We start from the raw sequence: 15,660 nt of genomic DNA, 5'->3' as shown, positions 1-15,660 counted from the left end.
TGCAGCAACACACTTTAAACATGTAACTAAATAAGTCTGGGCTATGTCTCAGTATTCATTCTTTCTTTCATTCTTTAACGCAAGGCTGTCTTTAGGTAGGTCGTGGTGTAGAACTAGTAGGAACTCTCATTTTACTCTTACAATCAGTTATACAATGTTTACTACTAATTAAAGCAACATTTTAATCATTTCACATAGTCACACTGACAGAACTTATCCATTATTAATTTTGACTTGTCTTATGCTAACACTGATTTACACTTCAATCTACAATATCCACTAAAAGGTACCTATAATATAGGATTAATAGATTATAAACCTAAACTGCAATTCTGACTAGTAAAACTAGTACAATTTTTAATTCAAGATATTCATAATGTAGTATTACCTAGTAGAAATGTCTAGTCTTTATGAGGGAGAGTCACCTAGAATAGATTTCTCAGCGTCTTGAAGGAGTTCCTGAATGTGCTGAATAAGAGTTGCTGTTTTTCCTTCATGCTGTGAAGGTCCAGCTCATCCCAAATCACCATCTATGTTGGATTTAGGTCAGGAGATTCTGGAGGACTTGTGGAGATTGTTTTTGTTTACTACATGATTCCATACGTGTGATTTAATTGTGTTCACGCTTTAACATTAACCTACAATGTAGATAATAATTTAAATAAAGAAAAACACTGAATGCAAAAGTGTGTTTTGACTGGTACTGTATGTCATCCAGGCAATATGTCTGTTCAGAATGGCTTTATTGATTGGTAGATTTCATTGTATTACTAGTATACATTGCCTTGCTGGTCTCTTGCTGGTGTTTCTCGAAAAACTGAGTTGTGAATGTGTAAGTTTTAGTAAAATTAGTACATAATGTGTAAATCCACCCAGCCCTAAAGTGCAAGAGTGAAGCAGAAAGAAAGCAATGCTGAAAGAAAGGGTTTTATTTCATTTACATCTCGTCTTGTTTTTTGGCTTTGGCTGTCAGTGAGAGGCTTCCATTCAAGAAAATGTTCCACCCCGCTGCTGCTCTGTTTGGATCAGATTTGCCCCATGCAGATTTCTTAGACCACTAAAGCAAAGTAAGTCAGCTGAAGAACTGATCCTAGAACAGTGACAGTAGGGCTGCCTGAATTCACTGAGCAGGATCCGCCTCATTGCCCTGGTGAACCTCCTGCCTTTGTGACAGGGGAACAAACAGTGGGAGACCGTAGGACCTCCATGCAGTTGGTGCATGCCAGCATTCATGACCTGAACTAAGGGCCAGAGCACACTGACCAAATGTTCTGCCCACAAATCCAAAAGTTGGGGTGATCCGTACCCGGATGTGAATGTTGGAGTTTGTGAGAATTTTTTTTCCCTCATGTATGTGTTCTAGATAGTCTAGAATTGATCTTGCTTTTTCTGGAACACCGTAAACCAATACTGTAAAACAACAATAGATGGACAAAAGTATTGGAACACTTGCTTATTAATTGTTTCTTTAGAAACCAAGGGCGTAAAAGAAAGCTTATACTACTTTTGTTGGAGTCTGTACTATCCAGAAAAGGCTATTGCTTTTGATTTTGTAGCATTGTATGTGAGGATTTAATGGCATTATATGACAAGATTTTTCGTGAGGTCATCCCAAAAGTGTTGAATGAAGCACCATCATTCCCACATCTTAAATCTAGCCCATGTGTTGCATTACACATGGTACCAATATGTGACAAAAAAGTTTTGATCAACCCATGAAATATTGACATTATTATTGAGATTATGAGTGGAGTTTCAGCCTGTGCTACCTTTTGGGATGACACTGTGTTATGATAGCCAATCAACACAGAGCTTAAAGGCACAGTAACCACAAAAGTAACCCACTTAATTCTGACAGAGCCTAGATGATGTAGTGTAAAACAAATTTAAACTAATTTTGATACATAAACCCACATAAAAGTCATAAAGCCAGGAAAAATGTGGGATGTATTCCCTTAAATTGATCTATGTTACAGTGTGTCAGTTCACAAGCCAAGAAACACACTGCCATCACAGGACAGACACAGCAGGGCTCCAACAGAAACCAAACTGATTTCTCAGTGGTTACAATATTTGTTGTAAGATGATGTCTTCTCACTCTCATGGACACTCTCTCGCTCTCTCTCTCTCTCTTTCTCTCTCTCTCTCACACAAACACACACACACACACACACAGACTCACAAGGGGGGTTCAGTTGGGCGCTAATTTGCTGGGCTGTGGAGATGAAAAAGGGGATGGTGTTAGGCTGGGCATCAGAGGATCGGAATGCAGGCTATTTAACACAAGAGTTAGACAATCCCCCGAGCCCCCGCCGCCACCACAGCACCACTGCTAAATAAATAGAGAAGTAATTAACAGAGGACTGAGAAGACAGGCAGTGTTTCATTACTGCTGCATCTTCTAAGAGAGGGAGAGAGCGAGACAGAGAAAGAGACATACAACCATACACAGAGATTTCAGTCAGCGAGACAATGCCAGCGCAAAGTGACTGCATTAAAGATGCGTAAAAGTGGAAGAAAGAAGATGTTTATTTAGCAGACTTCACTCTGACAGAGATTATCAGAGGCTTGAAAAGACACAAAAGAAGAGCAATATCTATGAGTCATTGAGCTGTGTTCCCTATTCAGGCCTTCATGCTCTGCAATTACTGTAAGCTGACAGGCTGAAGTGACAACGATTAGCAAATGAATAGATTCACATCCTTCCTTCCCCTCTTCCCCCTTCCTTCCTTCAGTCCTCCTCTGTAGCTGTGAAGTCAACACCATACTGTCATGTTATATACACAGCAAAATCATCAGTGCTGAATTATCACTGAATTACAGTGTTACAATTCCTGGCAGACCCAAATAAGAACTTCAAAGAATACTGTAACTGTGACAGTGTTGTTTGATTCGAATGTGCTTGTACATAAATGAAGAAGCACTAATTATTCCAGCCCACTGTTACTGTATATACACTGATCAGCCAGAACATTATAACATCCTAATGCAATAGATTGCATGCCACCACTCTGCCACCACAACAGATCTGACCTTTTAATGGCAATATTTTAAAAGGTGTTCTGTGGTTTAAGTTGTGAGGTGGAGCCTACATGAACCTTCTTAGTTCAGCATATCTCAAAGGACAGATTTTTTATGCCATCTGTCAGTGGTATTAATGTTATGGCTGGTCAGTTGCAAGTAATATTGGTAAATGTATACAAACACAAACTCAATTTTTTATTTTATTTTATGTCCAACACTCATTTAACATTGGCTTGCTCAAAATAGGCGCGACCCCTGATTATTTGTAGAGCTCAGCCTCTATTATGAAAAGTGCTATATACCTTAATTAATTTACAATTCGATTGACTTAACTGCAAACACTCACATACATTAATAAGTGATAACAATAAAATCACTTGCCTAATATTTAATAGGTGATTGATGTGAGTGCAAACACAACAGTTTTGACTCCTTATAATGTGGACTTTGCAGGACTCTGAAGGTGTTTGGCACCAAGATGTCAGCAGTAGAACCTTTTGAGGTGAGACTTGAAGTTTGCAGTTGTTCCGACCTGGTTATCTTGTCATCACAGTTTGGTTCAGATTGTAGTGTGCCCATTCTTTCTGCTGTTAACAAACATCAATTTTAAGAACTGACTGACCACTTACTGCCTAATGTATCTCACTGCTTGACAGATGCTGCTGTAGATAAAGATAATCAATGGTTTTCAATACAGCTGTCAGTGGTATTAATGTTACGAATGATTGGTGTAGATACACTGCAGGTAGTGTGAAGGACAGTTCCAAAAGCTGTGGGTTCAATCTTTCCATGTCATGAAATATAAATGTCAGTAAAAGCAAAAATAAAAGAGAAAAAAAAAGACATACAAAACAACATAGTTGCCTGGCATGAATGAGTTAACCCTCATACTCCCTTCAGGTAATACAGCTGTAATACAGTGCATAAGACACATCTGCATATCACAGTTACACGCAAATTACTTGACTAACAACTCATCACACAACAGTTTCTTCACAGCATCCTACATTGAACAATGTCCACTTAAGAAGCTTGCTTTGATTTAATTACCACCCATATGGAGGGGCTCTGAGATAAGCAGTGATGAGGAGGATGGAGAGGTGGGATCCTCTGCATGCCTCCTCTTGCATGAGGTGCTAAGACAGATGGCAGCACTATCAGGCAAACACGCACACGCCTGTGAGAAATGTCCCCACCTGCTTCAGCATTTCAGCTTCATCTGTAGACAAGCTGTTATCTGCTCAGGCTCATCAAACTGCAGTATGAACATGTGTACTTACATGTAATGACTGTGTTTGTGTGTATGCTCATGAGCTTGATTGGATATTAGTCTGCATGTGTGTGTGTGTATGTGTGTCTTGGGGAAGGTTATGCACTGTTGTCACACTTGTTCAACATGAGGCCTACTGTATATCTCAAAGGTCATGACCCTTTGGGCCATTTCAGGAGGGTTATTTGTCTCTTTCTTACTGATTCATTAATATTGCATTGTACTGTATGTTAAGTAGAGGTTGCAGAGGCCATTTCTGAGTGGTTATATATATAATGGAATGGCTTAATACTTCATCTGCATTAGATCATACTTAACACATAATACATAATAGATAAAGATGAAAAAAAAAGACTTACAGTGTTTTATAATCATAACATGATCTCCTTGTTCCTATACACATTAACCTTGTTCAGCTACATATAGGCATACAGAAAAACTTTGTAGGCTTATTAAAACTGTGATGTAGTAATTAATGTCATATAATTAGGTTTCTCTGTATAGTGTATTATTCTCTTGTCAGTCTGATCTTTAATGGTCAGCCACAGAGCAGGTATTATTTTAGTTGTGGGTCATTTTAGCACTGCAGTGACACTGAAATGGAGAGAGAGTGCTAATATGTGTTCTGCTGCACACAGCAGTGCTGCTGGACATTTTAAGCACCATGTCCAATCACTTTCCGCTCTATTAGAAACTCCTATCTAGGTGCTCTGATTTGTAGATGTAAAGTTTTGGTGTTGGTCATCATCTAGTCCTTTATCAGAGGTCACAGGGCACTGCCTGCAGGATGCTGCCCTCAGGATGCTGCCCACAGGATGCTGTTGCTGGTCATCTTAAAAACTCCAGCAGCACTGCTGTGTCTGATCCACTCATACACACACTGCAACACACATACTAACACACCATCATCATATTAGTGTCAATGTACTGCTGAGAATGACAAACTACACAACAAATACCAGCTCTGTGGTGGTCCTGTTGGGTCCTGACTATTGAAAAACACGGTGAAAGAAGGGTAATAAAGTGTTTTAAAGAAACAGATACAAGACTACAGTCTGTAATTGTAGAACTAGAATTAATGAACTACTGTATAGAGCTGGAAATGGTAATGGGTGTAGAAACAAGGACATGCTCATGATTGTATACTTGATTGAAGTATGTAAGTGGGATGTATTTATAGATATTCATAGGTAGAAAGACAATTTGTCCAAGCAAAGCAGGATAGACTGTTTTTAAACGCCCCTGAAATCAGAAGAAACCATGAAGGAGGGGGTGTTCCACTACTTTTGTCCATGTAGTATATGTTTGAAATAGTTTTATATTACAAAATCTCATAGTTTTTTATCTTAATCTCTGGACAACATAATAAATACATGCTATCATGCATATTGTAACAGCAGAGATGGAGTGATGGATGGGTAGTGAAGTAAACATGCGGTAAGGCCTCCTTCAGTGACCTCAGTTGTAGGTACAGCTGTGCGTCATCTGTCACTCAGGAAAGCACAGTACAGGTGGTCTTCTCTCTCTGGGGTAATGTAAGGTGTGGGGCAATTTGTCCTGCACAAATACACTTCCATCTCCCATCTAAAAAAACAACAACAACAGCAACAGCAGCCGCTGCGTTTTCCACATGAAAGAAACTAAATTGCTTGCCATTACATTGTCATCATCTGTAACCTCTAAAGACAGTGCTGGACTTTTACCTGAACCCAGAATTCCCTGGAATGCCTGGCCTTATATAAAGAACAATGTAGGTGATTAATTTGTCAGATGTCTAATAAACTGGCACTGGTGAATCATTTTACGTAGACACTTTTATTGATGAAGCAAACAATATTGTTATACCGTGATATTGTTTTCTCACCCTTTCTTCAAACACTGCCACTACTGTCAGCTCCTAATGAAAAATACAATGAAATTGATCTACGCTGTGTTTGTTCTGTGAGGCTGAAGCTTGGATTCTTCCTTCGGCGCATTCGCATCGCCTAGAAACCTTAAAGTGCCCCTGCTTTGAGTTATGAGTTACTTAAGAAGCGATGGCAGAAACAACCGCAGCAGCAGCATTAATACAGATTTTGAAAAGTGAAACAAAAGTCATATCTAGACACGACAAAACAAAAACATGCTGAATGTAGACACAAACTCAGTGTCGAGTAATCTACAGAACAATAAAACACTGCTCTGATGTCTTTTCTCATCTGATAAAATCCTCTCCACTCCTCTCTCACCCCGTTTAGCTCTGTCTCACCCTCTTTTACCTCTGTCTCTCTCTTTCCTTCCCTCTCTGTGCACAGAATCATTGGTATTCACTAATAAAGACCGCAGAGACATAATGCAGGAGACATAGCCCCGTTACAGAAATAGATTTATTGCTAATCCATTATGCATAGTGGGTAATGTAACATATCTGATGCGCTGGCTCACAGCGGGAGGAGAGAGAATTTAAGTGCATTGAACATTAGGCTGAGAGGCAGGGTGAGGAGAGGAACCCACGGGCCTCTCAACACGCCACACTGGAATAGAAACACCACCATCATGCCCTGCAACTATATCCCCACACAGCCCACTTCTTCCCTTTTCCTCCAGAAAAAAAAAACAGAAGGTCATGAAAGGCAAGAGTGCCCCAGAGTGATTCCCAAAAAGAGCAAGTTCATTAAATGCTAATAATGCTGGAATGAGATTAAGCTGTATGGCTATGTGGAGGTTCATGTGTGTGTGGAAAATACAATATTTATGTAAAGTTATTTGTCTGTGCAGTAAGTGTTATATGTATTTAAATAAATATTCAGAGTGTACAGCACATTAGCTGTGTTCCATAGTGTAGGTTGCATTGTAGGTAGGCAGCATTTCTTGGCCAATACCCTGTAAACCCCCAATTAAATTGAATTCAAATATATTAAGTCTGTTTTATGTAACATTTCCAAACATTACTCAACTCTTTTGAGTTAGTTTAACATTTGTAACCATATGGACATTCAAACAGAGATCTCTGAGTTGAATCAATTCTTAATATTTATTCATTCATTCATTGCCAATACCCGCTGTATCCGCCAAGGGTCACTCACCATCAGTATGCAGTGATTACCTTTAGTCTAACTGGGGTTAAATTGAAGACTACATGTAATGATTATGAACTGTAAGAGCGACATAATTTTCTGAGCTGCTAACTTTGTGTTGGCTGTATGCCATTCTGTTCACTCTATTGCATTTACTCTCTCCATCAGTTTTCAAAAAAGAAAATTTCAAACTTAAATTAAATTATAAAGAAAGCTAAATACAAATCTAATTTATTACCTGACAATAAAATTCAAAGTAACATTATTAAGCAAAGCACAAAAGTCTAATTAACTTTAGCAATGTTTCAGCAAACATTACTTAACAAATGTGAGGCATCAAATTACCACAAATTATTTAAATAAAATCATCTTATCCAGGCTTGCAATGTACGTAATAGAAGGCTGTTCCAAAGGAAAAGATCCAACACATACAGGCAAGAAATGCAGCTGACGATCAGATTGATTTAAAGTACGCAACTGAGGTATCCTTTGTGTTCCTCATTTACCCACAATTCGCTGTGCAAATCCAATGCGAAGGAGACAATAAAAACAGCACCGTGATTGGCAGAGAATAGCTGGAAGTTATCTGAGTTAGTTTTAAAATGTTTTAAAATTATTTACAGTTATTCTGTTAAGAAATAAAAAAGGCACACAAGTTTCAGTCTCAGAGATGTTTACACGTGCTGTTGCCACAAAACCTCATTAGACTGTTTTAAATGTGGGAACAAACATGCTACTATATCCACTGCAGCCTAGACTGGGAAACAGCTGTAGAGTGCTGTATTTTTTTTTTCTGAGTGAGTGTGAGAGCTCAATCATTCCCAAAAATTTCCTCAAAGAAGGCCAGTGTTTACAGTTATCATCCAACACCTAGTTTATCTAATCAGTCCTTCTTGGTGAAACTGAACAAATCCATACAGTGGCAGCAGTTCAGAGGGGAGTCAGCAACCAAAAATGTGTTCTTTGTATTGTGTTCTTCTGGCCTACACCTCAATACCTTTGGTAGAAGTTAATATATGAGATAGACCTCAGAGGAACAGTGCATGCAAACAGGCTTTTGCAGGGAAGAGTGGGCAAGAATCCCATGAAAAGAAGAGTTGAAAAACTCCCCGGACAAACTGGCATATACTAGCTTAGATACCTGCCAAAGAGGGTGTTACTGAATACTGGCCATGCATGGTTCCCACACTCTTTCTTCTGGCCAATGTCCTTTTTTGTTTCTGTTTCCAACTGTAAAATATGGAAATAAAAATGATCTTGCTTAAAATATTAAATAAATCTGCCATCTTTAACTTTAACTATGTATTAGTGTTGGAATGGGTGGGACAAGTCTCACCAAGTATTGAAAACAGCTGCATCCAAACGTTGTCCTGGGTAGAGGTTTACTGTATACTGTAACATTTATATTGAAAGAGCACCTCTACTAAGAGGAACGATTACTATTAATTTTGACCCTTAACTTTATGACTTTCAGAAATCTAGTTACTCCAAAAACTGCACACACAAGCAAGCATTTTGACCAGGGGTGCACAAACTTTTGCATGCCACTGTATGCATGTATATAAAGGGCAGATGGTGTTTTTTAGAGGGTTGATATATGATATTTTGTAGATAATAAGAAACGTGAACATGGATATGAACTGTCCCATTCCTTGTTAACTTGATGGTTAATTTTACGCAGATTTTATGAGAGGAAGCCTCTACTGAAGTGTGGCCAAAGTCATAACAATAACTGGAGATATAGTGGAAAAGAATGAAGAGCTCAGAATGTCCCAGCTGACAGTTTGGCTAGTTAGGGGAGGTGGAGCAGAGTTGGGGGAGAACTGACTGAGGGTCTATACTTAGCTTTTGGTAACCTCCCCAAACATCAGCACCTGACCTCTGCAGCACGTCACACTAGAGCGAAGGTCCCCTTGCCCTTGTCACAAAACCAAATGAGAGACAGATGGCTGTTAATAGGGGGCTGGGAGAATGTGACAATGCACCCAGAGATATCAGTCAGAGACAGGGCTGATAGAGGAGGTGCTGATTATTTCAACTTTCCACAAGTTGATCAAAAGGCAGAGAACTTGCCTTCAGAAGAGTTGAGATTGCCTTTTATAAATGTATCAAAATCAATGTAAAAGATCTGCTGGGATTTCATTGTCTGTGATTAAAAAGTCCAAGTGACAAGATTTAAATGCAGGAACAATGCTTGAATTACTTAAAAAAGAAATACATCTAAATGTAGATTTACTGTACATTTAATTTAATTTTAATTTAACAAAATATTCTTCACAGTTTTTGTACAATTAAAGCAAATGTTCCTACTTTTTTAATAATTAAAACACTTTCTTTTGCCGTTAGTTTCCATAAAATCTCCAGGTAAAAGCATTTATATATAGAAGAGAATAATTCAGATAATTCCACTTACATCATTTTTTAAAAATAAAATCACTTGACAAATGAAAAAAAAACAGCCTATTCTTCTCAGTTTTTTTTTAGACAAATTTTACAGGAAAATACAGTTTTATACGGTAGGGTGTAGAGTGTATACATTATATACCACATGTTATAATGCTACAGATCAGCATTTTAGCCCAAACTATTCACTTAATCTGTAGGGATATTTGAACAAGACACAATCCAGGACAGCCAAGCAAAACAGTAAACGTTTACATGCTGAATATCAGTCTAACAGACAGTCTGTTTAATTTCATTGGTTTTAGAGGAGAGTGGAAACCGTAAATTGAAAGGAATGATGACTGGTTTTGTATGCTACCCCATAAAACTGGGTGGACCTCAGTGAAATATATTAAAATACATAAAATGTATGATATTGCACTTGGGCTCAGTTCTGATTATCTAACCCTTTTAAGTAAAATGATGCTTAACATATGTTAAAGGACTAATTACAGAACCTATTGAAGGGAAAAACAAATCCAATAACACATTTAATTGCTGTTATGCAAAAGCTTTTCACCGCCTATTTTTTTTAAATGACAGCTTTTATTTTTAAAGCAGCATTATGTAAGATGAGGCACTTCATACAACCAGGAAGTGACTGAAGGACACATGCTACAGGTGTATTTTTTGGACAAACTGGTAAAGGCATTAGAGATATATTATGGGATTTTACACAAAATTAATCCAGTTATGTTAAAAAGTTATTGTAAGCTTTGTCCTTCCCACTACACCAAAGTTACACAGTGCAGATTCAGGCACACTGGCCTCATAGTGGCACTACTTTCCCTTTTACAGATCAGTGCAGCATTATGGTAATCATTATTTAACATAATCATCATGTTAAAAACACAATATATGTTTATGTAAAATATTTTTCTTTTATTTATGTTTAATTGCACTTTAAATGTTATAATGTCCATAATATGGGCAGTGTAGAGAATATTTAACAAACATAACAATATTTACATACAACATCTATGTCTATATGAAGCATAGACATTATGATGAAGACATCTTCTCTTAATTAATTTGTACTTTGTCTTTCTTTAGCTCCACATAATCAGTCTATTTAAAGCCAGGCCTCATAGCGAACTGCATTATTAAACTGCATTAACGCTCTCACCGGATGACATCACTACCGCAGCCTACACACTGATCTGGCACCATAGATCATCCTCCCTAAACTCTCTACCCAGTTACTCTCTCATGCAAGACTCTCATATTCCTCATCTGAAACGGTTGCCAAGAAATAAAGAAATATTGCAACAGACTGTAAATCTGTAATGATGCTGAGTTTTTGAAGACAGAAGAAGTCTCGATGAATCTTTCCTTTGTGTTAATCTGCTGTCCTGCAGTAAGAAAAAAAGTGGAATCATAATAGCAAATTAAGGTATTTGTTATTATTTATAGCATCATTCATAACATAATTTCACTTTGCATAGCCTAGAGACCGCAAACTATGCTACCTTTGAAGGATTTATTCAGGATGACACAACTAATGTGTCTTTTCAACCAGAAGCTTGGAGAAGACTCATGAAATAACGTCCAAGCATTTGAAAGAGCCTGGCTTACTCTGTCACAGATAATCGAGTGGTGTAGATGTTCAGACTGTGCTAATGTCATTAATGGCATTTGACATGCAGTTTGGCCGTGGACACGCCACTGCTCTCATGTTTCTTTAAGCATACCAGAACAAAAACTTTACCCAGCTGAGTTTTCCAGGCTGTTATTGATCTATTCATATACTGCAACAATAGTACCTTGGTGAGTGAAAGCATCATAACTCTTGCATATGTTGAGAGACTGGCTTTATGTCTTCGTTGTTTGATGCCCAGAGAAACTAGTGCTGTATAACATAAGAAATATTAGTCATTTCTGTTTCCTTTATTCAGGCTTCAAATTTTGGTTTTGGTCAAGTGCAGTTTATTGAAAATTACAGAGGTAAAGAAGGTATCTATCTTTTCACTGTTAGTCCATGTGCAATAATACTGGTCACAACCTACCATAATCATATCTCCTCTGACCTTATCTTAGCTGCACTAGATGTATATATTTTTTGTATTCTTTGTTTTGTATTTTTTTGTATATATAGACTTATAATTATTTGTTTGTCTATTTTCCTGACCTGTTTCTCTGTCCTTTCCTCTATGCTACTGTAAGGATTAATAAAAGATTATTTTATCATAAGGTGTGTGCAGAAATGGACTGTACTTGTATTTAATTGTTTCATAGCTGAATATTCTTAGACCCCAAACAGTAGATGCGCTATATGTGTAAATGTTTTTGGACACCACTTCTAGTGGATGTATTCAGCTACTTTAACCTAACTAAAACAGATGTGCACACTCACAAATGTTTATTTATCCTGTTTAAAAGTAATAAATGTATAGGACTCTCTGATAAACATTAACCTATTGGCCATGCTTAATTCCAAGCGAGGGCTAAAAGGGTATAAACCCCCCAGCACTAAACTGTGGAGTAGTGGAACTGTGTTCTCTGAAATGATGGTGCTGAATTCAATACTTTCATCCAGTTACCCCAACAATAGCAGCATGAACTCTATTTTAATACACTTTATTTTACCAATACTTTTACCCATAAAGTGTATTTTTCTAGACCACTTTCTAGTCATTTAAGTGCCTACTTATGTCCCGTATTTCCAATTTTGTAAGATTTGTTGTAAAGATATTATAATATTAAGAGGATCTTGGGGGCTTTGAGCGGTCCAGCAGGCTAAGCACTGCCACTATGATCAGGAGATCACCGGTTCGAATCCTGTTTATGTATTTACATGTAACTTGCCATCGGAGCCCTGAGAGAGCACAATTGGCCTTGGTCTTTCTGGGTGGGTAGATGGCACTCTCACCACACATCAGCATCACAAGGCGTCTGTGAGCTGATGTAACAGAACAGAGTCGCTGCGCTTTCCTCCGAGTGCGCTGTGATGCTTCTCTGTAATGCTGCATCAGCAGCAGTTTGAAAAGAGACGGTGGCTGACTTCACATGTATCGGAGGAGGCATGTGCTAGACTTCACTCTCCTGGTGTGTTGGGGCATCACTGGTGATAGGGGAAGTTCTAACGAGTGAGTTAATGTGAGGCCTTGTAAATTGGGGAGAAAATGGGAAAAAAACAGAAATTTAAAAATTTAAAAAAGAGGATCCTCGGACAGTAATCATTGGTCACAATATTACTTGAACATACTGGTAAGAGTTACATTTCTAAAATGCAAGTCATTTAGTATTCAGCCTTGGTGAATTAAGTTTTTAATTGATCAAACTGATCATCCACTAAAAGAAATATGAAAACTTAGTGTATCATCTGTGCACATTGTTAATACTTTTGGTCATCAAAATGAGTGAATATGTAAGACACAGCTGCACTTTATTCTGTGTAAAAGTGAAAAAAAAACAACAACTAAAAGATCCAAAAAAAAAAACCAAAAGTTTGCGAGAATAACATTGCACTTTTTTTCTAGAATTAAAAAACGATTTCAGAGATCAGACAGGATTAATATGTAAACTGTGAAACAGACTATACAATTATCAGTGTATTCCTGTGAGATGTTGTTCAGATTTCAGTATCTGCTGGTAGACTGAGACTTAGTAAGATACTTTGGAATTCTGCTGTTACAGTTTAGCCCGTGTCTGTCTCGTTGTGTCTCCCTCTCCTGGTCTATTGTGCTCCTGCCCCTCTGTTTTCCTGTCATGTGTCCCGGCCATGTGCTATTGTTGTGTTTTTGTCCTTGTCTCCGCCCTAGCCCTGCCCTAGCCATTAGTGCTGTAACCTCTTGTCTCATTTGTAACCCCGCCCCCTTGTTAGCTCCCACAGGTGTCCCTTATGTTTGCCTGTATATAATACCCCATGTGCTCCTTGTTCTGTGTCGTGCTTTGTTTGATCTAGTCCTGTTTCTCTGTCAGAATCTTGTTTAGTTGTGTTTTTGCGCCTTTGAGCCTTTTTGTCTGCAGTGTTCTGGTTTGTTTTCTTTAGTTTATTTATTTGTTTGACCTTGTCCCGTGTGTTTGTTATTTTGGTCTACAGTTCTGGTTGTTTATCTTTATAGTGTTTTGTTCCTTGCTTCTCAAGACCTAGTTTATCTTTTGTTTTATAGTCTTTAAGTGTTTACTTTAAGTGTTTTTTTTGTCTCAGTTTTTGGTTTGCTTTTTAGTTATGTCTAAAAATAAATATGACTTGCATTTGCATCCGGCCTCCTCCTCTGTGTTACATAAAGCACGACCAACTGAGGATGTAGCAAGTCTTTATTCGGCGATGCAGGAACAGCAGGAGTTTTTGGAGAGCCTTGTTTCCACGCTTCAAGACGGACAGCCGCTGGTATTACCCTCATTGATGTCTTCCCCCTGTGAATATGATGGGGAACACGGGACCTGTGAGGGCTTCATCATGCAGTGCTCCCTCTACCTCGACCATTTGTTGTGCCCTACCCTTCCAGAACTTATAAAGGTACTTTTTATCAAGACTTTACTGAGGGGTAGGGCTTCACAATGGGCAGACATAGTGTCTGACCAAAGGCCTGAAAAGGCAAAGACGGTGGAGGGATTCTTTGAGCTACTGAAGCTCAGATTTTCAAGAGCACCTGCTGCCCCAGCTCCAGCTTCAACTCCAGCTCCAGCAGCTCCCGCTGCTCCAGCACCAGCAGCTCCCGCTGCTCCAGCCTCAGCTCAAGCACCAGCAGCTTCCGCTGCTCCAGCCTCAGCTCCAGCTCAAGAACCAGCAGCTTCTGCTGCTCCAGCCTCAGCTCCAGCTCAAGCACCAGCAGCTTCCGCTGCTCCAGCCTCAGCTCCAGCTCAAGCACCAGCAGCTTCTGCTGCTCCAGCCTCAGCTCCAGCTCAAGAACCAGCAGCTTCCGCTGCTCCAGCCTCAGCTCCAGCTCAAGCACCAGCAGCTTCCGCTGCTCCAGCCTCAGCTCCAGCACCTGCTGCCTCAGCCTCAGCTCCAGCACCTGCTGCCTCAGCCTCAGCTCCAGCACCTGCTGCCTCAGCCTCAGCTCCAGCACCTGCTGCCCCAGCTCCAGCTCCAGCACCTGCTGCCCCAGCTCCAGCTCCAGCACCTGCTGCCCCAGCTCCAGCTCCAGCACCTGCTGCCCCAGCTCCAGCTCCAGCACCTGCTGCCCCAGCTCCAGCTCCAGCACCTGCTGCCCCAGCTCCAGCTCCAGCACCTGCTGCCCCAGCTCCAGCTCCAGCACCTGCTGCCTCAGCTCCAGCTCCAGCACCTGCTGCCTCAGCTCCAGCTCCAGCACCTGCTGCCTCAGCTCCAGCTCCAGCACCTGCTGCCTCAGCTCCAGCTCCAGCACCTGCTGCCTCAGCTCCAGCTCCAGCACCTGCTGCCTCAGCTCCAGCTCCAGCACCTGCTGCTCCAGCTCCAGCACCAGCAGCTCCCGCTGCTTCAGCTCCAGCGCCAGCAGCTCCCGCTGCTCCAGCCTCAGCTCCAGCGCCAGCAGCTCCCGCTGCTCAAGCCTCAGCTCCAGCGCCAGCAGCTCCCGCTGCTCAAGCCTCAGCTCCAGCACCAGCAGTGCCTTCCGCCCACGTGGTACCCACTGCTCCAGACCCTGTGCCCGCGGCTCCGGCCGCCTCTGACCCTGTGCCCGCGGCTCCGGCCGCCTCTGACCCTGTGCCCGCGGCTCCGGCCGCCTCTGACCCTGTGCCCGCGGCTCCGGCCGCCTCTGGCCCTGTGCCCGCGGCTCCGGCCGCCTCTGGCCCTGTGCCCGCGGCTCCGGCCGCCTCTGGCCCTGTGCCCGCGGCTCCGGCCGCCTCTGGCCCTGTGCCCGCGGCTCCGGCCGCCTCTGGCCCTGTGCCCGCGGCTCCGGCCGCCTCTGGCCCTGTGCCCGCGGCTCCGGCCGCCTCTGACCC

This window comes from Astyanax mexicanus, chromosome 15, assembly GCF_023375975.1.
Source record: "Astyanax mexicanus isolate ESR-SI-001 chromosome 15, AstMex3_surface, whole genome shotgun sequence".
In the NCBI taxonomy this organism is placed as follows: domain Eukaryota; kingdom Metazoa; phylum Chordata; class Actinopteri; order Characiformes; family Acestrorhamphidae; genus Astyanax; species Astyanax mexicanus.
The sequence above is the reverse complement of the archived record's forward strand: the minus strand, read 5'-3'. Positions refer to the sequence as shown.